The following is a 25,115-nucleotide window of genomic DNA, read 5'->3' as shown; positions in this document are numbered from 1 at the left end:
ATGCGCTATGCCATAATTCCCACCTGACAAACTAGCTGAATCAGTGGAAAATTGCGAGTTGTCAGCAGCAGAATAAACTGCTGTAATAGCTGATTAATGATCAGCACCTGTGACAGGTGCTGTACGGGACTGTAAACTTGGTTTGATTAACAGTCACTGGACGAATAAATATTAGTGACAGTCAGCGGAGAGCAAGTTTGCTTGTTTGCCTCCCTGTTAACAAATCGCTCGCATTAAAGTTATTGATATTTCTGTCTGAGACACTCTTTTTTTTGTAGTTATCTGGCAACATTGGCAGTGAGTTATAATAGATTGTGTTTGTTTCTGTTCTGTTATTTTATTTCAGAACGAAAGTTGTATTTTGACAAGATGACCTGTAGGGGTTTAAATCTACCAGGTGTGGAAGAAGAGATGAAAAATAACAGGATTCACACTTTGTTTAATTTATGCTCACCTGCAAGTAATCTTTGTACGCGTGTGTGTGTACATATACATACCATGCATACATGCATATATTCATTATATCCATTTACATGCATGTACAATAACTATTAAGGGATGTTCAGACTAAAAAAACACAGACGAATTTAGGGTTTGTGATGTTCGCGTACTTTAATAATTTTTTTAATTGATTTTTTTCCTCAGAGTTGGATGTTTTCCCTGAAAACATTGGCAGTGTGGCTCCTCCTAAGCCTGTGTCTCAATCCCGAACTGAAGGGACCATCTTCCTGAGGCAGCTATTCAAAACTGCTGCCAGCTCGCTTGCTTCTACTGAATTGGCCAGTTACAGACAGACTGGTCAGGAGGTGATGAACCTGTTTGAGCTGACTGATTATTAACCAGGAATCAAGTTTCATGCATAGGCGAGCACAGTGGAATGACGGAAGGAACCAAGTCTGTCTCTTTTTTTTAGGTCACAGTAAAGGAAGCCATTTGACTTCACTGTGGTAGTTTTGGATTGTGTAGAGAATGGTTAGGACTGTGGGTTTGCGAATCCTAAAGACCTGCTTTCAAGCTTTGGTCCTGCTAACTAGCTGTTTGAGTTCAGGTAAGTTACTTAATCTGTTTGATTTTTCAGTTTCTTAACTATAAAATGAGGGCATTTCCAACCTATGTTATGGTGTGACTGTGAGTATTACATGAGGTAATGGATGTAAATCATCCTAGCACAGTGCCTAGCATGGAAAGTGCTCAATAATTAACAATTTAATTATTATTAACACGACAGCTTGAAATTTGAATAGTCAAATTACCTTCAGTTTCTGTTTCACATGAAGAAATGTTTTAAAAACAACTAATTATGATTTTTCCTCCACACATCCAAAATAATAACAAAAATTAAAAAACAAAAACAGCCAACTTTATGCTCACTTATCCCTGAGTGAAAGCTGAGAAGAGTAGTCCCTGGGTAGTAGATATCCCACGGCACTGCTCTGATTTATTCAGATATTTCTCAGAGGCACAAAAGTTGGAATGGATAGGGTGGGGCAGAGGCTAGAAGAGGGCAGCCTGGTTCCTCCCAAATCTCCATAAGAATGTCTTCAGAAAATCCGAGGGTGACGGTAGAGACAGATTTGAGTAATGCTTAGCACAGTCCCATACTCTGCTGGAATCGAGATAGTGAAAAACCAAGCAGGAACGACAAAAATAACATCAAAGCCAGTCCATTTTGATAACATAGTATATATCTACTTTGATATTAACCATCGAACAGAGAATGAAAGTGATGAAAGTACAGACAGAGGCAGTATAGTGCAATCCCAGTTTTTGAAACAGTGCTGAGAAGTGACAAAACTGCCATATTTCTAGAACATTAGGGAACACGTGCCTGTTGCATCATATTTAATCAATATCTAAAGCCAACTTATCTAGAAAAAAAATAAAAGAGACTTACAGCTTCAGTTGTATCTATACTGATTCTAAGAACATTCTGGAAGTAGTTTTCATGAAGAATCATAATGATTTTTTTCTTTTAATAGTGTTTCTAATTCATTTTTAAACTTAAAGTGTCCTACAAAACTTTCAGAAAAAAATAGCAATGTCTAACAATAAAGTATGTCATTCTTGTTTGATAATTGCCAAAGCAGTGGTTCTCAACTGCCACACATTGGAATACCTCTAAAACAGAGCTGTCAGGACCCATCACCAGGTATTCTGGTTCTATTGCTGTTGGCGAGCCCATTGGGCATTGGCATGTTTAAAAATTTCCCCAGGTGATTCTGACGTATATCCAAGTTTTAGAACTGGGGATCATACATAAAATTAGAAATTTATGTAATAAGATTTAATGTAAAAAGTAAAACTTCCTTCAGATTATACAACTATTATTGTGAAATGTACACATCACATATGGGGCCTTTAGAGTTCCCTGAAGTTGCTACTTAAAGAATCATGATTGAAAACTTTTTTCTTAGTTAATTCAATCAGAGAAAAATATCTAATAATTCAAACAGTAAGAAATATGCCGAATTCACCAACTCACTTCATATCACTAATTTGAATTGTAGGGTCAATTGCCTTATCTCCTTGGAAAAATAAACTCACTGGAGGTGTCCAGACCATTTCTGTGATGACAGATGAGCTAGATGGTGGCAGGGCTGACTGGTGATTGTGGCCCGCTTCCTAGTGGGTTTCCTGCTGCACAAATCATGACAGAAAATCAAGAGACGAGAATGTTCCTGCCATTTGGTACATATAAACATGGGTTAAAAAGCAGGTAACATCCTCTACACCTGCTTCCGTCTGCACTTTGCTATATGAGCTCTGATCCTTCTCGTCGCATGTGAGTGCATGTGACCGTTCTTGTTGTAGGAGGGTTCGTTGGTCTATCACTTCCTCACTGCTTCTCATGGGCAGACAACCTAGGCAACCACGTGAAATCAACTGGAAATTCCCTGTTTGACTAAAGCACTGATATTCCGGATTATGGTACGCTTCCATCAGGGAGGTATCTACTCTCTGTTTACTTCTATATCTATGTTCTAGAATTCCTGTGCTCCCATAAAGTCTTAATTTAAACTTTTAATTATTAAAAAAACTGAATTATATTTCATCAAGTTTGCTCAAAACAAAAATGTAACCCATCTCTGGATATTTAACGAGGAAAAGTTTCACTTGGCACATGGGATTTTGGGGTGGGTCAACTGGAATGCCTCACTTCATTAACTTGATCTTATTGAATTTCCCATGGTCTAGAACAAAGGCAGGCAAACTATGGCCAGTAGGATAATCTGGCCTGCCACTTATTTTTATTTAATTATTTTTTGAGGTCATTTTGGCTTATAACATTGTGTAATTTCAGGTGTACGTTATTAAATATCAATTTCTGTATAGATTTCATTGCCACTTATTTTGGTAAGGCCTTGCAAGCTAAGATTTTTTACAAGTGAAGGTTTTTACATTTTTAAGTGGTTGAAAAAAACTTTCAAAATGTTTTGTGATGTGAAAATTATATGAAATTCAAATTTTACTGTCCATATTTAAAGTTCTTTTGGAACATAGCTGTGCTTGTTTGTTTCCATATTGCCTATGGCTACTTTCGGGCTAAAATGGCAGAGTTTAGTACTTGCAACAAAGACCTTATCCAACAAAACCTAAAATATTTACTATTTAGTCCTGTCCTGAAAAAGTTTGCTTGTCCCTCCTCCAGAGTAACATTTCTCAAATTTTAATTTGCATACAAATTTGGGATCTGGTTAAAATACAGATCTGATTCTGTAGGTCTAGAGTGGGGCATGAGAATTTGATACCGCCCTTCTAACAGGCTACCTGGTGATGCTGATGCTGCTGGTTTCAGGACCACAGTTTGAGAAGCAAGGCTCTAGACCACGATCCTCACCATATGGGCTCACAACACTGATAGCAGTCTGATAAAGGACAAATCTTTCAGGAATGGGCTCATATTAACTAAGCTCACAAGATCAATGTAGAAACCTAGAAATCTCATTTATTAAATGGTTACTGAGAAATATGATAGAGATTGATCCAGAGTCTTCTGTTCCCATAGACATGCCACCTGAGATGCTGAATTAGAGAAACGGATAAGAATGCACAGGAAACAGTAGGAGACAGTTGTGTATTTAGATTGTTCAAAGACTTCAGGTTAATAGAGATTTGCTAGCTTGCTGCCACTAGCACCAGGGTGGTAGTTTCAAAATATATCTAGGATTTGTTTTAATCAGGTATGGCAAGACACACAGACATGGAAATGACTGTCATGAAAGAGAAAATTTTTATATTCTCAGATCTCTGGAAACAGAAGGCACAGCATACAATGCAGGGGGGCCACACAGGGAGCACCAGGGTTGATTGGGAGGCAGAGGGAGTGAGGGAAAAACACGGTCAAGAACCTTTATTGTGGTTTTCAAGGGAAGGAATGGGAGAGGCAGGATAAGCAGGCTTAAGATTGGCTAGTTTGAATCATTTCAGCAGGCTCTGGGGTTTAGGGCCTGTTGCTGGTTGCCTGATACCTGGCACTGGGGTGATTAGGGGAAGTGGATAGCGGTCCAGAGTGTGAAAGCTACATAAACGAGGGAGCTGGGAGTATGGGCTTTGATCAGTTGGTCTGTATTTGAAAGTGAGTCGCTTTAAGTTGTTTTCTCTCTAGAAATTAGCTAGCCCTGGCAGGGGCAGTCTCTTCAGCGTCAGCAAGGCCCCAGATGTGAAAACACCAGAAAATCCAGAAAATAAAAAGGCATGATTGATACAAGTGGGTCTTTGGACCAAGGCACCCTTATTTAAAATGGTTATGGGATGGACACTGCCCATACACACCTCTTTGATTATTTCTTTTTTCTGTGTTTTTGTGATTGACCAGCTTCCCTTCGAATTGACATATTCCTCCTTCACATCTGCTCATTATTTTAGGGTATGGAAGAGTCCTTGAGGTTTGGGGATCTTTCAGCCTCTTTTAATTGATCTTGTGTGTTGATTATCAAGTTCAACATGGCTCCAATCCATCATGTGTTGATTACCTAGTTTAATTCAGAAAACAATCTTACTTTGCTCACTACCAGGCTGGAGAGGGTCTGTTCTCTATAGTGCCCAACACAGACAACACTATAATTAATATATACAATAATTTCAACTTAATATAACTGTTTGAATACTTGTAACACCCTGCTTCAGACCATAGAGCCCTCATTCTTTTCCAGTGGGTCACAAATTGCTGATGGTGACATTTAAGTGGTGGATCTGAATGGGGACCATTTTTAATGACTCTATGGTCACCAAGAGGATGAAGGTGACACTGTGGTCATCTATAAGCTTCTGGACATGCCTCTTTCTCCACAGAGATGTCTACAACCCATAGGGAGAGAGAAAAGTTGTGGCAGATGCCATTTGCTTAATCTATAGGTTGATTTTGAACGATCTTTCTGGGAGTCCTGCCCTAGCCACTCCAGCCAAAGAGAATTGCTTGTAATTGCTGCAAGCTTCATCCCACCTCTCATTTATATCACATAGTAATTCCCTAGTCTTGGGTCACTGTTCATTATCTTATGAAATTATGCCATGGTCTTTTAAAGGATTTCCCTGCCAATTTTAAATGTGTCTTAATGTTAAAGTCAAGAGGAGGAGTATTGAGAGAGAACTGGATCTGTGTCCTTGTACTAATTACAGTGTGACCACGACTGAATCACTTCTTCTCTTTGGCCATCAGTTTCCTCATTAAACACATAGAAGAAGGATTTTGGATTACATAATTCCCATGGGCGCTTCCAGTTTTAAAACACTAAGCTTGACTGAAGTGCTTCTGTAAGGTATTCATAAAAATGGGGTTCACTTCTTTATTGGCACATTCCTGAAATATGCTGTATGGTACTTTGGACCTCCATTTAGCTTTTATTTCTTTTTCCTGCCTGGTGTTCTTGTTACTTGTTTAAAAATCTGTTTCAATTTCTTTCATCAAAAAGTAAAAAAAAAAGGTTATAAACTTTTTGGGGTAGACATTTTATTCGACTTTGTATCCCCAGAATTTTGAAGAAAGGGGCCATCTAATAGATTTTGGTTGAATTACATTAGCGTGGGAGTGCCCTTGAAGCAAATAACTTTGCGTAGCAGGATCTTAAAAGGTTGAGAAGTTGTAGCCCCGCACAATAAGGTAGGACTTTGACAAGCTAGTTGATTGGATGTGTGGCAACCCCTGGTGTCATGTAGCACTAACTACATTTATAAAATTATAAAATAATTTTGTTTCTCTGGGAAACATTGAAAGAGTAACTTGACTTTAAATTTCTTCATGTTCCATTATATTTCTCATGATTAAAGTAACTTCTGATAGCTCCGTAATTAGGTTTTATCTTACTCCTGCAAGGATCAAGGAAATTTTTGCATTGAGATGGGAACTTTCACATTACTCATGGCTTGTAGAAGGGAAGACAGTCCAGCTAGAGTAATGTGAACGCCATACCTATATATGTTTTGTTGGATTTAAGAAAAATCTTAAGAAGCATAATTTTTTCTCTTAAAGCATTTCCACTTACATGCAATGTTTTTGATCAGAAAACTAAAATGTAGCAGCGGGTGGGAATGGGGGGAGCCAAATATAGAAGTGGTGCCAACAGATGCAAAAATGCCGTGGAAATCTTTGGCCCAGAAATAATAGCTTACCAAAATACACACACACAGTTGTTGGACTCTTGAACAGATACACAGCCGTCTGTAGAGACAACAGTGCTGTTGGCCAAGAGTCCCGGAGACAGGCCAACCTCCCATCCAGATGCCACTGCCAGTGAGGAACCATTTGGCATCTAATTCTCTGGCTGCCAACCTTCTTTCTCACTCTCTGGCATGAATTTTTACAGGGGCTGCTTGAGTAAATTAAGACTCTGAAGAGTTCTGTTTTACTGTGCTGTAACAACACAGTGCCACAGGAGCCCTTTACGCTATTCGAATGCTTTTATCTTTTTTTTTTTTTAAGTGTGAAAGAAACCTGACTTCTATGTATTTGCCTATAGATAAATGCAATTGCTTTGGAAATTAAGAATGATATATTTTGATTTCTGTATGGAGCCAACTTTCCTTAACCCCAAAATACCTTGAGACTTTTTAAAGCATGAGCAATTTGAAAGAAACAAGCCCCAACCTCCAAAAAAAGAAAGAAAGAAGAGGAAGAAATAAAAGATGATAAAAGGAGAAAAAGAAACAAAATATACTGATCTTTTTGGGAGAGTGAAAGAAATTGTTCATATCTCCTCAGCCCTGGCAAACTGCACGCTGAAAAATTTCCTACTAGTCAAAAGAATGCAATAAGCACACATATTTTTTCTAATGAAAACTGAATAGGTATCAATATACTTCCATGAGAGTTTGCACATAGCACCAACTTCCCAGGAAGGAAAAATCAACATGAGCAGTGTCTCCTCATCTTGTAATCTCATCAAATTCCAATTTCTGCTTAAGTGAGGTTGTACCTGGCACTGGTGCCACTTTGTACTTCCCAGCCCCTCCTACCAGGAGAGGCCTCTTCACCCACTGCCTGCTTATCCCCTCCCTCACATCAGTGGAGCTGGGCACCAGACAGAATCTGCTGAAAGAGCTGGCTTCTTTTCAGCAGGCTCTTTGCAAGAGCAAAGTTTTGAGCTTCTTCTGATCAAAGGTGAGAATTATCAGAGGATGGCATAATACGTGATGATTTTGATGAATTTAGAAACATGCCATAGTTTAAATCACATATTTTAATTTGTACGACAAATAGTACTTTTAACTTAAATTTCTGTAACGTCAAAATAAAACATTAAACTGCTATTTCATGCTTCAAGAGAAAAGGAAAAGCAAAAGATCAAGCTTCCATGGCTTATCTGGGCTCTGCTAGCTAATTTTATGTAAATATAACATTTGAACTGGGGGGGATATTTTTTTGTGGACTCCATATTCTTTCTCCAATTTCCCCACAAAAATACAAGGAACTCTTGAGGTTGTCTTGTTAGAGTTTGAGGCACAAAATAAGTGATCTTAGCCATACAGAAAGCAATGTTTTCCCTGGAGACCTTCAATGGGGCTGCCATGTTAACTTTACCTGAAGCAACACTAATTGCTCTCAGATCTCTAAGTATCATTGACTTTGATAAATTATCCTCAGAGAGTCATGAACAAATGAATCAAATGCTCATCATCACATTCAGGAGATAGAAACATTTTTACAACAAGGAATAATATATCAGGCAGCCTACTTATGTACTGCTGTGTTGCATAAAGATTTCTTGATGAGCCATACAACCCTGTCCAGGTATAAATTGTGTGACTAATGCATTGAAGAGATAGCTTAATCATAGAAAAGCATGTGGCCAAGGTACACTGTAGAAAACATAATATTTCATTCCTTTTTTGACCAAAACAATGTCTATTCTGTCATTAGGGTCAACTGTAAGTATTCATTTCCCAACTGTACATTAATATTAATAAAATCTTCCATTTTTCTGTTGTGCAAATGTGATGAAATTGTTACTGAAAACATCGAAGTGCTGTTTAGGTAAAAGTTCTTCAATAGCATGTAAAATACTTTACAGAAAAGTAACTGCTATACAAATATATGGACAATAGCAATACTGGTGGTCTAACGTCTCCTTAGAAATTTTCTAATTCACCAACCTAAATGGAGTCTGCTGTATTTACTCTGTATTCTCTTCTTTTATGATTTCATCTAACTCTACATTTTAGAAGAAAACCAACTGGTATTTTCTCTACACAATTCTTCACTTTCTGTTTCAAAGAAAGAGAACATTATTTATCTTTTTTGGGGAACAGTAACTACTAAGAAGAGCATCCTTTCTCTTTGTGAGTTGAGAAAAATGGTTAAATTAATGGAAAGATAGATGTTCCTTTTCCGCTGGTTGGGGTGAGAGAAGCAGCTCTGGTCAGTGCTCCCTTCCCCTCTGCCCTGTCTTTATCTCCCTCTGAGCACCAGCTCTCCCTTTATCCTTCTGTGGACCATCTGTGTGCCTGCCAACATCTAGCAAGACATCAGCAGGTCCTAGCAATGGCCACAACACTACGTGGTTCTTCATCCCTGAAAGAAAACTCCAAACTTTGTGCCATGATTAAAAATAATCTTCCGTCTCACAAACATGCACTACCTGAAAGCCTTACAATAAATTTTGTATTCTCAGTGGACCTTGAGCAATTACTTGTGTATGAATTTTTATGCTTTTATCTGAATACTTATGATGGCATTTTCAAATTATGTCCTGCAAACACTAATTTTAAGGAATGTGGACAACAATTTTAGCTAAACTTGTTGAGTATTTAGTATATGCTTTACGCACATTTTGTCATCCAATATGCACAAGTCTTTGAAGTAGTATTGGAATTATTTCCATTTTATGGACGATGAAAGTGAGGATTAGGAGGTGAAGTGACATAGCTGAGCAGTGGAGCAGGGATTGGAACCACGCTGTCTGACTCCCAGGCTCACACTGCTAAACAGGGCAGCCTAACTGTTAGGTCTAAGAGGATTTGAGGACCAATGAATTTGGAAATGCAGAGTTAAACCAAATCTAAAAAATTTCTTTCTTGCAGGATTTCTCAGTCTTTAATATGCTTGTGGACACTGACTCTCTGAGGTGGAATACGACATATGACATTTCCCAAACTTACTGAAACCCCTTGATCGCTCAAGTGCTTGAGCCAGAACGTTTAGTTTCAGAGGCTGGTTCTGCCACTCACTGTGGTTGTAGACCCAGGCCAGTGACTTAACCTCTTATTATGTTCCTTAATCCCTAACAGAAAATTTAACTATATACCTACCAAGACAGAAAAATGGCCAATGTGTTTTTGTTTAAGTTTTCAGAATAAGAGTTGAAAAAGATTTTTTATTAATATTCTGTGAATGAGAAATATCTAACTAACCAGAATATCTTTTTTCTTTAAAGAGTTTTATTAATCAGTGTTTGACTTTCTCCGAAGACTTTCTTGATTTAAAGTTTTTCAGGTATTTACATTAAAAAGGCAATAATATTAATTATAATAATGTTCTCATTAACGAATGTTTTTTATAATAATAATTTCCCTGGATGCTTGTATTAGTTACTCTGGTTACCTTTTCATAATGTTAAATATGGGTTTTTTAGCTGACATCTATATAAAAGAGTAGGGCAGAATTCCCTAAACTGTCTTGGTATTTTTTTTCACAGTGCCCTTAGGCCAAAGGAAATACTTCATAGTTTCACTTAAGTAGTAAGGTCCAAAGTACTTAATAAGTATTTACGTTTTAATAACTTAGTAGCCTTTGAAAAAGATAATACATACAAACTGACAGAGAAAATATTTTTAATCTAATCTTAAGTAGCCAAAATTAGTTACTACTGGGATATGTGTACCTGTTGGCTGCTGTAAAACTTCTCAATCCTTGAAATCAGATTGATTCCACCACCCTTACTTTTTGTTCCACATTGATTTTAGTATGGTACTTGCTTTTTATCAAAGCAACCACAGAAAACTCAGCTTTGCAAAGATATGAAATCATCAAAATAAGTGTAGACAATCTAATGGTGAAACTATGAACCACTTGGAGCTGGTAGTTTGCAAGCTCTGTGTTTTCCTCAAAAGCATAAAATATTCCATGGCATCTCCTGTGAGTTCACTATGGCACTCTGGGCCACCTCTGCACACATTCTGGGAATCATGGGACTAGGGTGATATATATGATAGCCTATCTTTCAGCACATAGTATTTGAACTGTATTATTTGTGCGTGCGTGTGTGTGTGTCTATGAGAGAGAGAGAAACAGAGAAACTCTGTTATTTAAAACTCAAATTGACTGTAGATTTTTCCATCTTCTAAGGGAGGTGACCTAATTTATATGAGGAGAGCAAAACATCTCTATACTATTCTTTTCCTCTTGGTAGAGAGGGAAGAAGGAATGTTGAGACCTAGCACGAGAATGAATCTGTTGATATGCAATGGGATACTGGAACCTAGTTTAGAAGTGACTTAGGAACTAAGCTGCTCTGCAGAATAAAGTGAGCAGTGAAGGGAAAGAGAGAGGGGAATATGAAACCCACTGGGAGACCAGACCTCCAATCAGCACAAAATGGCTGAGGAGATTTTTCTAAAATAGTGACATTTGATGTTACTAGATTAAGAACCCAAACTAGCCACTCATATCTTCAGTGGAGTCTTGTCTACACACATGCCTTGTGTGAGCATTTTTTAAGTGGAAATCAGAGACGGCTGAGGCCCACCCTTGGATCAGCCCAGAAGAGAGAGTAGGAAGTGGTAATGTACAAGCGGCACTGAGAACTCTGTGGAGATAGGCTCTCAAGGCAAGAAGTGACCATAACAACAAAGTCACCAGGAATTCCCAGAATGCTTGAGGAAGAGAGGGATAAGGAGCTTGACAAGAGATGCTGGGAGGCTGATGTAAGGCTTGGTAGATCATGAGGGCTGAGCAAAGGGCCACAGCTTAGGTGTGGTGGGAAGAAGTCATTATGTAGAAACTGAGGTTCTGCAGATAATGTCAATCTAGTGGGAAGAGCTAGGATTAGAAACTAAAGTGTTTTGGGTGAATCAAGAGACCAAGTCCCAAATGGAGGGCCAAGGCAGGTGTATAGTCTGGATCCACAGACAGAAGTAGCATAAACCATGATCTAAGAAAGTGCCAAATTATCCAGGCTAGCAGCAAAGATTGTATGTGAGATACTTGCCAGAATCAGGGATAATTCCCTCCTTTGGCAAAGCCTAATTTTATTCCTATTAGATAAGCAATGACACAAAAATTTCAGTACTGCAAGAGACCCTGAGACCAGGCAAAGAGTTATTTTATGTCTCAGTTATTCTCTGATCAAGACATTATGACATCGAACACTCTTTCAGGATTAAAAGAACTCAGAAAACTAGGAATAGAAGGGAACTTCCTCAACATAAAAAAAGGCATTAATGAAAAAACCCATGCCTAATATATTCCATGGTGAAAGACTGAAAGTTTTCCCCTAAAATCAGAAACAAGATAAGATTACTCAGCTATTCAACACTGTACTGAAGTTCTAGCTAGAGCAGTTAGAAAAGAAAAAAGAAATTCAAGACATCCAAACGGGACAGAAAGAGGTAAAATTATCTTTATTCACAGATGACATGATCCCATGTATAGAAAATCCCAAAGAACAGTCAAGAAAACTACTAGGACTAATAAACAAATTTGGCAAGGTTGCAGAATACAAGATCAACTCAAAAAAATCAGTCGTGTTTTTATACAACAGAAATGAACAATCCGAAAGGAAATTAAGAAGGCTATACCATTAACAACAGTTTCTAAAAGAATAAAAGACCTAGGAGAAAACTTAACCAAGGTGATGAAAGACTTGTACACTGAAAACTACAAAACATTGCTGAAAGAAACTGAAGATCTAAATAAATGAAAAGACACCCTATGTTCATGGATAGAAAGACTCAAAGTTTTTAAAATGTTGATACTATTCAAAGCTGTTTACAGATTCAATGCAATTCCTATAAAAATTCTGACTACCTTTTTTTTTTTGAAGAAATGAGAAAGTCAATCCTCAAATTCATATGGATTTGCTAGGGACTCAGAGTAGCCAAAACAATCTTGAAAAAGAAGAACAAAGTTGAAGGACTCACACTTGCTGATTGCAAAATTTACTATAAAGCCAGTAATCAAAACAGTGTGGTACTGGCATAATGACAGAGATATAGGCCAAGAGAATAGAACTGAGAGTCCAAAAGGAAATCCAAACATCTATGGCCAATTGATTTTTGACAAGGGTGCCAAGTCCATTAAATGGAGCAAGAATAGTCTCTTCAACAGATGGTGCTGGGCCAACTAGATTTCCACATGCAAAAGAATGAAGCTGGACTCCTGCTTCATTCCATATACAAAAATCAACTCAAAATGGATCAATGCCCTAAATATAAAAACTAAAACCAAAAAATTCTTAGAAGAAAACATAGGGATAAATCTTTATGACCTTGGATGTAGCAATGGATTTTTAAATATGACACAAAACACATGAGCAACAGAGGAAAAAATAGCTAAATTTGACTTCATCAAATTCAAAAACTTTTGTGAGTCAAAGGACATTATTAACAAAGTGAAAGGGGCTGGCCCAGTGGTGTAGTGATTAAGTTCACATGCTCCACTTTGGTGGCTCAGGGTTCGCTGGTTCGGATCCTGGGAGCAGACCTAGTGCCACTCATCAAACCATGCTGTGGCAGCATCCCACATAAAAGAGAGGAAGACTGGCACAAATGTTAGCTCAGTGACAATTTTCTTCAAGCAAGAAGAGGAAGATTGGCAACAGATGTTAGATCAGAGCCAATCTTCCTCACGTACAAAAAAAGAAAGTGACAAAACAACCTAGACAATGGGAGATAATATTTGTAAATCACATGTTGATAAGGATTTAATATCCAGAATATATAAAGAACTCCTACAACTTAACAATAAAAAAAGAAACAACCCGGGGCTGGCCTGGCAGTACAGTGGTTAGGTTTGTGCACTCCACTTCAGCAGCCTGGGCATGGACCTATGCACTGCTTATGAAGCCATGCTGTGGTGGCATCCCACATGCAAAATAGAGGAAGATTGGCACAGATGTCAGCTCAGGGACAATCTTCTTCACAAAAAGAGAGAGAGAGAGAGAGAGAGAAACAACCCAATTAAAAAATAGGCAAAAGAGGGGCCAGTCTGGTGGCGCAGTGGTTAAGTGTGCATGTTCCGCTTTGGCGGACCGAGGTTCCCTGGTTCAGATTCCGGGTGCACACTGGCACCACTTGGCACACCATGCTGTGGCAGGCGTCCCACATATAAAGTAGAGGAAGATGGGCATGGATGTTAGCTCAGGGCCAATGTTCCTCAGCAAAAAGAGGAGGATTGGTGGCAGTTAGCTCAGGGCTAATCTTCCTCAAAAAAAAAAAAAAAATAGGCAAAGGACTTAAACAGAAACTTCTCCAAAGAAGATATACAAATGACCAATAAGCACATGAAAAGATGCCCAACATCATTAGCCATCATTAGGGAAGTGAAAATGAAAACCACAAGGAAATACCACTTTACACTTACTAGGATGGCCATAATAACAAAAACAAAACAGAAAATAAGTTTTGGTGAGGATATGGAGAAATCTGAACCCTCATACGTTGCTGGTGAGAATATAAAATGGTGTACCGGATGTGGAAACCAGTTTGGAGGGTCCTCAAAAAGCTAAACATAGAATTACCATATGACCCAGCAATTCAACTCATAAGTATCTAGGTATATTCCCCAAAGAATTGAAAACAAGGATTCAAACAGATACTTATATGCACTGCAGAATTATTCGCAATAGCCAAAAGGTTGAAACAATCCAATAGTCCATCAACATATGAATGGATAAACAAAATATGATACATGTATATATAAATGTAATACATATATAAACATATATGTACAATAGAATATTATACAGCCATAAAAAGGAATAATGTTCTGATACATGCTACAACATGGATGAACCTTGAAAACATTATGCTAAGTGAAATAAACTAGACACAAAAGGACAAATACCACATGATTCTACTTATATAATATATCTAGAATAGGCAAATTCCTAGAAACAGAAAGTAGAATAGAGATCACTAGGGGCTGGGGGAGGGGAAAATGGGGAGTTATTGCTTAGTGGGCACAGAGTTTCTATTTGGGATGGAAAAGTTTTGGAAATAGATAGTGGTGATGGTTGCACAACATTGTGAATATAATTAATGCCAATAAATTCTACTTTTAAAAATTGTTAAAATTGCACATTTTATGTTATGTCTATTTTAACACAATAAAAAGGGTACAAAAAATGTGGGCAATCTTATTTAGGGAATCTGAGGGAGCAGATAAGTATCAAAAAAATTATTCTGTTTTAGGGTCTTAGAATTCTTAAGATGGGAAAATCTGAATAAATCACTCAGTCAGAAAACCCCATTAGGGCCAGCCCTGTGGCGTAGTGGTTAAGTTCGGGGCACCTTCATTTCAGCAGCTCAGGTTCACAGGTTAAGATCCCAGGCATGGGCCTGCACCACTCATCAGCCATAGTGAAGTGGTGACCCATATACAAAGTAAAGGAGGACTGGCACAGATGTTAGCTCAGGGCTAATCTTCCTCAAGCAAAAAAAAAAAAAAAAAAGGAAGATTGGCAGCAGATATTAGCTCAGGGTGAATCTTCCTCACCAAAACAAAACAAAACAAAACAAAAACCCAGCCCATTAGTATATACCATTCAGATATTAAACATTAGTTTCAGGCTCCTGCTTTCTTCTTTTTCATGTCTAAGCATATCTACATTCTCTAGATGGTAAGTAATCTGGGCATTAGCTTCAAGGACCTGGGAGGTACTCTGAACATTTTCTATTGCAATGAGGGCATCCATTACTTCATTGGTGGGACTTATTGGACAGGTCCCCCTTTAGGTGCAACATTAAACAGAAAACTAGTAAACTTTTGGACAAAGATTTCCCACAAAAAAGTTGCAAGCATTGACCTTCCCATGAATTTAATAACGTGAAATTTTTCTTTCTGAGCAAAGTGAACATGGAAATTGGTTGACTTCCTTGAGAATATTAACCATCACCATTTATTGTTTTCCTTATTTTTTCCCCAAAGAAGGTCTCTAAAAGAGAGTTTGATCAAGGCTTCCTTAGAAAAGATTGTGATGTAGCAAGTCTGGTTATCTGTGACCTGGGTATTAGAAGGAAGGGTCTTTGGGGCCAACAAGACAGGATCTAGGTGGTGGCAGTGTGTGAGCTCTGTAGGAGAGAGCTGGAGCTATTCGCTCAGACCTGGCTACAGGGTGCCTGAGCAGCAGGTCATTCACTGGGGAGGCAGGGTGACAAGTAGCAAAGCTAGTGTTGATACTGAGTCGATCTCTTGCTATCTGTCTAAAATCCTTCTTAAGGAATGAAATGGATTTAAATAAACGAGTAGTAAGTAATTCATGCTTCCTGTTTGGAGTTGAACATAAACATAGCTGACCCTACAGGTGGGGGCAAGGAGACAGCCTGAGCTAAAGGAAAAGAGTTTGGGAAGAACCCTAAGTGCAATCACATATGTGAAAATATACTGTCAGCAATGAAGCCCTAATTGAAACTTAGTTCTCTGATTATTCATGGATGCAGATTTAAGAGAGATTCCTCAGTAGAAGGTTCTAGTCATCTTGGGAGACCTACCAGTAAAACAAAGATGATTTATCTTTTATCATTTATCACTATATCACTCATTTATCACTATATCACTGCAACACGGTGAGAATTAGGGTCTTAAGAGGAAAACACAGAACCTAGAAAAAAACCTAGAAAAAAAAATCTCCCTAGTTTTAATCACAAGTTTTAGACTTTTAGAAAATGGGTTTATCATCTGTAGTCTTGGGGAGAAAACTTCCCTGCAAAATAAAGATGTCCTGCATAGCATAACTTAAAATAGATTTGGAGTTGTTCTAATAAAGAAGGATATTTACTTGGTGCAACTGCTTACTTGCCTTAGTAGCCAAGAGCCAGCATTGAGAGCTTGCCAAATGCTAGGACATGTTCTAGGTACTTTAAATGTATCGAGTTATCTAATGCTCACAACTAATTTCTCTTAGCTAGATATACTATTATGCCCACCTTAGAGATGAAGAAATAGAAGCAAGGAGAGGTCAACTAACTTGATCAAGAGCCCACAGCAAATCACAGAGTTTAAATGCCCTCAGTCTGGCACCAGAGTCCACATTCCTAATGACTGCATTATCCTCCGTTTCACAACCAAAGAGAAAGGCCTCTGTTGGTGGAGAGAAGCAGTGCCAAATCGGTGCATCTAAAGTGTGATCCAAAAGACATTGGTCCCTTGACATGTTTCATGGCAGAAAAAGGGTCCCCTGTGAAACACTGAACAATGTATTTCCTATTCCCCCCACCCATTGCAGATCCACAGTAAGTACTAGTTAAAGGCTCTGACACATTTTGTCGTAAATAAATCGTTTTATAATTTGTTTCAGTGAGCACAGGATCTTCGATTGTATAATATTTTATTACTATATCTCAGAATTGATACTATATAAATTATACTTTTGGAAATGATGCATTAAAATATAAAAATGCTGGCCATGTTACATAAATAACTGTTGCTAACTGTTTCTTTGACTAATGCAAACCTGCAAGCTTATTTTTGAGAACTATATGTAGTTAGCAAGGCAAACCCATCATTTAGATTTAGTGAAATGGGCCTTAAAGTTAAAACCTTACACTGTACCTCGATCAGGGAAATATCCAAATTAGATTTTTCTTTTTCCAGGTTATAGAGATCTCTTTTCGATCTTTTTTAAATTTTATTTTGCTTTCCCCATATTCTTCTGGTCTTATGATGGCCTATACTGGCTTTAGTCATTCTCCTATTTTGGAACTTTTTACTGTTTATGGACTGTGTTCAGACTCTGCTGTGGAATAGCTTAATATTTGCTTAAACGAGCAAGTCTTTATCAATTGATTTTTGTGAAAGTTTGTTCTTTCTAATACAGAAAATATGAGAAATGGCTTGTCTTTATAAGTGTCTTGGGTCTGTGTTGCTGACATGCTGTCACAATGGAGGAGGAAGGCAGTTAGAGTCTTCCTTTTTGGCTAAAAGTCATGTCTAAATTGGTTATAGAATTGAAAATAGATTCCCCCAAATGTCCAGAAACAGAAGCACTGTGACACATTCCATCCTTCTGTCCTTTCCCCTATCCTGCCCCCCGGGCCCCCACATCCCTGTGTCAAATTTCTCAGGATTCTGATCTTTTTAAACCACTTTATTCTACATTTACAGTTTTTACACTGCTTTGCGTATGACTAATATTACTATTAGGTAACAAATGATAATTTCTTTTCTATTATGTGATAATATTCTCTCTCCACTAATGTTCTGATAGCTTTATGAATGCCAAAAACCAATATTTCTTTATAGAAGTGAATTTAAGAGACACAAGTTCCACGAGTGACCATAAAATGATGACAGATTCCACAAGCCACAGGACTAAGTCAGTCTCATTCTTTCATAGCCATTACATAAGGACATTTTTGTCTTGAGATGGCAGAAGTTTCCAGAAACACGCATGCCTCCCTACTTCTTTCAACTACTATGTCCTCTTGTATGGCCAGAGTTCTTGTTTGAAGTGAGGGCTAACTGTAGACGTCTTGCGCTACCATAGCCCAAACTGGGACTACCACTTATACACTCTGTCTGTGTGTATGTTCATGCAAGGATGTGTTTATAAAATGAAATAATTTTAAAGGTAAATCAGAGAGAAATATTACCCATAAATCCACCATCATAAAACAACTACTATTAATACTTTCGTGATCTCCTTTCAATATTTTTTCCACCATGCCCTTGTCAGCATTGGGTATAGCATTAAACTTTTGTTGCTGTTGTTAATTTCACAGGTAAAAAGTTTTCCTCTTAAATTTCCATTTCTTTGATTATTTTTGAGCCTGAACATTTCTCATAACCAAGTTATTAGCTCTGTTTCTTCATTTTCCATGTCCTTTGTTCATTTATATATTTTTTTGCATGTTCATTTATAAGATTTTGGGGTTTTATCCATTAAAAATGGGCTGTGTTTGAATCTTGATTCCACCATTCACTAACCGTGTGTCTTGGGCAACTTACTTAAACTTTCTGCAGGTTAATAACATGCAGAGGTTATAATATTCTGTGAGGATAATAACATCTACCTTCTAGAGTTATTATAAACATAAAATGAGTTAATACATGTAAAATACAGTGCCTGGCTGTGGCAGATACAACATTATGGGTTCACCATCCATTTAATTTTCCTTGGCATTGAGCTAAACTATATTTCCCAGCTCCCCGAGAATCTAGGTAAGGTTGTATGACTAGGTCTCACAATGGAATATAAAGAGAAGTGATATGTCACTTGTAGGCTGGGGCAGGTAAGATTCCTTTCTATTCCACCCACACCGCTAGAAGTGAGCGACTCTGAGATGGCAAAGTTGTAGAATGGAAGGAAGGTGTTTCCATAAATCATCACTTGGAAGACCACAAAGAAGAGCCACTGAAGCCATATCACTCTCTATTGATATCTGTCAGATACTGTTTATCAAGAACTGGGATTTGGGGGTTTACTTATTGTAGCACTACAGTTATTTATCTTGCATTACATTTGCACATGGTAAACACTTAAGGAAATAGAAGGTATTACCATTATTATTATCAATCACGGTCAAAAGGAAAAGCCAGTGTCAGCTTTAGCTTTGAATCATACTTAATATTCTTTGGCCAGATGGACTAAAACAATTTCCTTCTGACTCTGAAATCTTCTCTCCTTACTCCACTTAAAAAAAATTGCATATCTCAGGAGGCTGTTTTCACAAGACATGTGCAGAAGTATGAAGTAAGTAGTTTATATTTTATTATAATCTATTTCATTTCTTTAAGGTCTCCACCTAACCTGAACTCCTTAAAGCCACTGGCTCTTATTCATCTGAATGATTGCTATTATGAAAAGGAAATTAACACAATATGTTGGTGGAAGGTAATGATTAGTAAAGTTTGATCTATAGTTATAGATCTGTTTGGACATAATTTTGGTATTTATAGACTAAAAAAAGTGCATGGACATGTGATCCTGTTAAGGTAATTTATTCACAGGCAATGAATAGGTATAAAATATCTAAAGTAAGACTAGGTAGAATCATTTAACCTCATTTTAAAAAACCCCACTTTTACATGTATATATTCCTAGGAACGAGAAACAATTTTAAAGTGCTCTGATATGAAGTATTTTATAAGTATTTTATTATTCTTTTAAAAAGTTTTACTCTAGGCATCCATCCAGTGGCCAGCATTTTGTGAGCCTGGCAGTAGCCAGCTGAGGTGAATGGAAGAGGGCAGAGGGCAAAGGACAGTGTTAGAATGGTTCTTCTTGGTTGAATTAATTGCATTTTTTCACGGTGAATCTGAGGGATTCTCCACTTTTCCTTTCAATCTCTAGTTTCTTCCCTTTAGATCTGCTCTTCCCTTTCCTCTTTCCCATATTTTTCACAAAGGAAAACTGGCCCAAAGAGTTTGCTGTATAAATAGGTGTCAGGAGGCTGAAATCTTTATTATTTCCATTCCCTGGATTTCTTCGAGTGTGGTCATGACTAATTGACTTTGAAAATGGGAGTCAGCAAATGAGGCATATTTGGGGTTGATGACTTTCCCTCACACAATAAAGGTACACCAACCTTAAGGTAAAACACCAAGTACAAGTACCAAGCACAATTAGTAAATGGGTCATCGCATTTTCATGTTATTATCTCATTTGACCCACATAGCAGCCTTCCCTTCTAGATGTGAAGAAAACAGTATTATCTTCCTTTCATTGAAGAGAATACAAGTTAAGAGATGGTAAGGTAGTGAGAGCCAACCTGTGCTCCTTAAACCTGTCTCTCGACTCTACCATGCTAATATTCAGATGTTCCAGAAATTATGGAGAACCTACTATGGCCAAGTGCCACTTTAATTACTGTGTGACCTTTGGAAAGTTACTTAATCTTCCTGTGCCTTAGTTTCCTCATCTTTAAAGTCGGGATAATAATACTGACTTTATAGGGTTGTTGGAGAATTAAATGAATTAACCTAAACAGAGTCCTGAGAATAGTGCCCAGCATATAGCATGCATTCAATAAGTATAAGCTATTATAACATAAGGTGGTAATTATTAGTAGTATTTCTAATCAACAAGTGGAAGAATTTTGTTTTTGAAACAGTCTTCTAACTCCACATCCAGTACTCTTTTAATCATAGCACAATTGTCTCAGATTACCTTACTATTTCCCAAAAGTCAATTAGGTGCCATATGACACCACAGAGACACACAAGTGAATACAATTAGTATTATATAAATATCATTAATTTACTGCTAAAATGCTAGCTACTTAAAAATTATAAGCATACTCTAAAGTACATGGTATTTTTACTCACCTTTAAAAAATTTATACGTAGTAAAATTCACCCTCAAGTTCTGAGTTTTGACAAACACATACCGTTTTGTAACTACTACCACAATCAAGGTATGGAACAGTTCTTAGAATTTATTTTTGAGTAGAATCCTAAGTAAATATTCTAAAATAATTTTTTCTAACATTAGAAGCCCATATAAGAACATCTCCTTGATTCAGGCAAAGATAATGCGAAACTTGGATAATAATTCTCATTCATTTATTCCTTGACTCAAAAAGTATTCACTGAGTTCTTCCTCCTTGTGTAGCATTGTGTGGTTGTCTATAAAGATGAGGAAGTGTACCCAAGTTTCCTACCCTCAAAAGGAGAAAATATAATAGTTTTGCTTTACACTTCCGCCTCAGTGCTAATAGATAATCAGAAGAGGGAGATAATAGGGCTTTTCCTAAACTCATTTTAAGAAGAGGGCGTGAAAGAAGGATGACAAAGTGTCAGTGCTTCTCTACTTAGCACATATTAAAAAAGATAATATCCTCTCCCTCTATAAAACCTACAACTCAGTTTAATTCCTCAAATATTTGTTGTAGGTAACATATCACTGGTTGGACACAGTCCCTGTCCTCAAGCAGTTTTAGTATAGTAGAGCAGATAGTTATAATCCAAGACAAAAAATGATCAAGGGGACAAAATGATATGTATTCAGAGAGAGGTGGGGGAATGTTGAGGTGGGAGAATGAATAAAGGCTTTATAAACGAGGTGGTATTTAAACAAGGTCTTGAAAAAGAGGTAGAATTTTGACAAGTGCTATTGATGGAGAGAGGAGAAAAGTTTAGTATGCTACAAAGCTGCTGCACTGTTCAGTATGGTAGCCTGTAGCCACAAGTGGCTATTTAAATTAAAATTAAATAAAAATACACCTCCTCGGTCGCACTAGTCACATTTCAAATGCTTAATAGCTACAAGTGACTAGTAGCTACCGTATTGGACAGGATAGAGTAGAACATTTCCATCATAACAGAAAGTTCTGTTGGATAGTGTTTCTATAGAAGGAACAGCAATGAAAGGTCAGGAGGTGGAAACAATGAATTATCCAAATCTCTGTTCAAGCCCTTGGAGAAGATGCCAGAAATAATGGTATATTCATGTATTTCCTCTCCAAATAGAAATTGGAAATACATGTGTATGTAAAGATCAATGACCCAATTGTTTCACTGGCTGGTCTGGTTCAATAATCACGCTGAGTTCATACTATAAATCAATAATGAAGACATAAGACTTAACAGGCCTATCTAATTGCTCCATCTATCTGAGCACACAGATCACAGCAGCTGAAAGCCAGGCCCTAGGGTCCAGCCAAGTGTGGGTGCTGCTGTTCCTTCTGGCAGGGACCTGTTAGCTGACTGGGTCCAAGCCGAATGGCTTGGGCCTGTCACAGCTGCAGTCACCTAAGAACATGCTCATTATTAAAACACTTGCTTCTTTAAAAGTAATGGCAGTATCCACTGCAAAACCTAAAGGCAGGTAGAACTTTGAAGAAATGATAACTCAGAGAAACAAAACAAGTCCAGCTCCATGAATATGGATGAATTGAGTGATATGTGACCGCAGTCATTGATAAACTTGTGAAGGTGCAGACTTCAGCATTTTGGTAAGAGCTGTTGCCTGCTCTGTCAGAAGGGTGGTTTGACTAAACCACCCAAAGCTGTAGTGGTGTTTTTACAGAGCCAGCCAGGTCATCATTTCCCTGGGGTCCAAATGGACTGAGGTATGTAGTGCCAGGAAACCACGTATCACGGCTTTCTAAATCTATGAGACTCTAAAATGTGTGCCTTCATTGGTTACAAAAAAGTCTAGAAAATGAATCATCTGGGGAAATCAAAAGTAGCTCCAAATATACTGAATATAGATTCTTTTGGTTGGGTGGTCCCTCTTAACTTTAGATTTAATCATTGCTCACTTGACTTTGAGTCCTTTAAAATATTCTTTGATAATAATTGACTTTTAATGTGCATGTGGGTATTTTTGGACACCATCATTAGGCATTTTACTTATACAGGCTCATTGGACAACACATAGTTGTCTTCTCTTAAAAGAGATTAAGAGTACTAGGAAAAGGGAGAGAAAAAAACAATGAGATACTAACTTTAAATAATTACTTTTTTTAAAGTAAGATATACTATATGGATAATATACATCCTATAGATATATATGCACTTATTTTGCTTTTCTTAGGAGGGAAGCTTATAGAACCATACTCTTCCCTTCCCCCACAAAGACTGAAATTTAGAAGAACCATCTAAGGGTCTTTATAGTTCCTTAATGCTGTGGACTATGTATCAGAAAGAATGCAACTACTATGCCATGAAAAGTATTTTTGCAACTCTGTTAACATATGAACACCTGTTTCTACATAATGGTAACCAGTAGAATGTCAAAGGCAAACTTGAAAGTAAATCTGCATGCCAAGGAAACCTAGATTGATACAGATTCAATATTTTTCAGTTTGTTAGATTTCTTGGAAAATACTTGTAATCATACACGCATTTCAATTTTTGATGCCTCTTGACCCACATTTGTTTGGGAGTGTTTCCTCAATGAACTCAGCATTTTCAAAAGATTGAAGGAGACATTTTGTTTTCTTTTCTAAACAGTCAAATAAGGGAAAAAATTATTAATTTCAGTTTGCTTTATTTTCAGAAGGATTCTGTGTTTCCTACTGGGGAAATCATACTAATGACTCAACCATTCATAGTGTTATTTTGCTGGTTTATGCTACGTCAGTGGAAAATAACGAGTCTAATTTTTTTCCCCTGCATGATAAAAATCTATTACATTTACTGGGAATCTACCAGTCAGCAGGAACTCATTTATTTCAGGGTAATCTAGCTCCTGAAATACTATTGACAACATTTACCTTTAACTAGATTGTAAGAACAGAATGAACACAAGTCATTTGGTTCCTAGTTTCATAATTTTGCCACCCATACATTATTTAGACAGCCTTAAGCTGCCTTTGCTTGGCTATGATAGATATTTTAGAATATCTCTGACTCATGAATATAAATAGTTGTGCAAAAATAAATTTTATAAAACCAGAGCTGGTAACAAAAATCACCTAGAGATCAACAACTCTGAAAGAATCTAGTGTCACATTCCTTAGAATGTCAGATTAAACTAACATGTGCCAGTCAATATTGCTACACTGCGACCCTTGATGCCTCCTAAGCAAAACTATTAAGTCCAACATTCTCTCCTGTAAGCACTTATCTGTAAGGATGGCTAACATGTCCTCTGAAGCAGATATTGAAACTGATTGGACAATAGGTAGATACCAGACAGGGGCCTGGGGGCCGACCTCTAGAAATAGGGGGAGAAACTCTTAATCTGCAACACAATGCTGTTCTCTTGAAACCCTATCATTTTCACTTCCCATGTGTCTGCTGCCTGACTGTGAATGGATTTGAAAAGGAATGGTTAGTGCTGAAAATTGGATCAGAGCTAACATTCTCTCATTTTTATCAGCAGCTGCCAAAGGTCATCTGACATAATAGCTGATGAATTCAAGCCCAGTGGATTTCATTTGCAATTTTCAATTTACTGAGGCCTCCAAACCCCACGGTGATAAAAGCTTCCCCTATCGTGGCCTGTCACAAACATCAAGAAACTGCACAAACCCACAAGAAAGAAAAAAGAGAAAGCTGTGCATCCTCGCAGGTACAGATAAGGAGAACAGGAAGAAATGGTATCACGCAGGAAGGTATGGAGCAGCTTGTGTGGCTAGTTCTCCAAATGCCAGTTGAAAGGAAAAGACTATGAAGAACAATCAAATAACTTCCACAGAATAACGTCATGTTTCTTTGGGGCTTTTGTGTGAAAATTGCGTTCTAATCTCTTATTTGACATGCCCCTAAACAAAAATATGAGTGTAAATATGCAAATAAACAAATGAATAAATAATCTTTGCTTATTTGATCATTGGAAAGAAAGCACACTCTGTGTGTTGTATTTAGCATAGTTTTGATTTACAAAATGCGTGCTCCTAAAGGATCTTTTATCATGGAAGTGTCAGTCAGCACTAAGAAATCATTTGTTTTCTCGTAGAGAAATGGTAGATCCTTTGATTGATTTGCAAGGGCAGTCAAAGGACTGACATAGCAACTACTTGTAAGTGGATCTAGACACAGTGTATATTGAAGATGTATTAGCAAGGGAAGAAAG

The 25,115-nt window shown here is 37.5% G+C and overlaps 1 long non-coding RNA gene across 1 annotated transcript in view; it reads left to right on the top strand.

Moving 5' to 3' along the window:
* The window catches only part of LOC111769031 (uncharacterized), a 29,839-nt gene extending 4,985 nt beyond the window's left edge, over positions 1-24,854 (top strand). The window contains exons 2-3 of the long non-coding RNA XR_002801744.2: positions 646-1,048; positions 24,423-24,854. This is a non-coding gene — a long non-coding RNA (uncharacterized lncRNA). The remainder of the gene's footprint in view (positions 1-645; positions 1,049-24,422) is intronic.
* Positions 24,855-25,115: the final 261 nt, after the last annotated feature.

The sequence above is a fragment of the Equus caballus genome, chromosome 19, assembly GCF_041296265.1.
Source record: "Equus caballus isolate H_3958 breed thoroughbred chromosome 19, TB-T2T, whole genome shotgun sequence".
Taxonomy (NCBI): Eukaryota; Metazoa; Chordata; class Mammalia; order Perissodactyla; family Equidae; genus Equus; species Equus caballus.
This window is presented reverse-complemented; position numbering and strand designations above follow the sequence as displayed.